We start from the raw sequence: 1187 nt of genomic DNA, 5'->3' as shown, positions 1-1187 counted from the left end.
CTGGGAAACGAACAAGGGGTGGTGGAAGGGGAGGTGGGCGGGGGGGTGGGAGTGACTCAGTGACGGGCACTGAGGGGGGCACTTGATGGGATGAGCACTGGGTGTTATTCTGTATGTTGGCAAATTGACCACCAATAAAAATAAATTTATATAAAAAAAAGAAGTCATTCACTCATGCTCTTGAATTTCCTAGGTTTCAAGAAGCCCCGTGGCCACCACCACTGTGAGCAATCTGCCTTTTTGTTACCATGAATGAAAATACGATCACAGCAACTGAGAAATACCATTACTGGAGAATTTAGGCTCCTTTGCAACATATCTCAGCAGGGACAAATACAACCAATGAAACCATTAGAACCAAAATTTTGTGAGTTTCAAATAAAATGTGGTTTTAAGAAAAAGCCATGAAGTCATTTGCAATAATTTAGACTTTAATAACGACATCTCTGCCTCCCCGTCCCTCCCTGGGATTTTGTTTTTCTGCTTACTCTCCTCTGCCCCCTACAACCTCACCCCAACAGCTCTAATGAGATCTGGGTTTTCCCTCTCACAGTTTATCTTGGAGCTGTTTCTCCTTGCCATTTCTACAGGATCACTGCAGTCCACTCCTGGCACTCACCTCCCAGGGGAAGATGCAATGATCCAGGTAAAGCTTCCTGCTCTGCTTAGCATAGGGAAAGGCCATCTTGTGCAATGGAACCCGTTCTAAGTGAGTAAACATTCCCCTGAGACCGTCTGCAAAGTGAGAAAGCTGACACTGAACCAGTGCTCAGCAGCTAATCAGCCTCCTTGCCTGTACACAGATGCAGCCACAGGACCCAGCACACAGTCGGGGTCCACTGCCCGGGTACCAAGTGGAGATCAGAGTGGACAGGCCCATGTGAAACAGCCCAGTGGGGGACATGACCCAAAACTTGGAGGGATACAAGTAGGTATGCAACTCTAGATACCAAAATCTTGTCTTGGTGATCTACCTTTTACATCTACTCAGATCATTCTCCAGTTTTAGGGAAAAAAGGGGCCAGATCAGAAAAGCTATGAGGTGCCATGAGGGCAGAGGTCGTTAGAGTTCCTACTGCCAGTGCCCAGGTTGGAGCCTCCCTGAGAGGCCAGGAAGTCTCCCCTGGGTGAGGGAAGTGGCCCATGTAATCACATTCAAGCTGGGACCCCCAGTGCCAAGAGGGAAG

Source organism: Nyctereutes procyonoides, unplaced genomic scaffold (assembly GCF_905146905.1).
Source record: "Nyctereutes procyonoides isolate TBG_1078 unplaced genomic scaffold, NYPRO_anot_genome, whole genome shotgun sequence".
Lineage (NCBI taxonomy): Eukaryota > Metazoa > Chordata > Mammalia > Carnivora > Canidae > Nyctereutes > Nyctereutes procyonoides.
The sequence above is the reverse complement of the archived record's forward strand: the minus strand, read 5'-3'. Positions refer to the sequence as shown.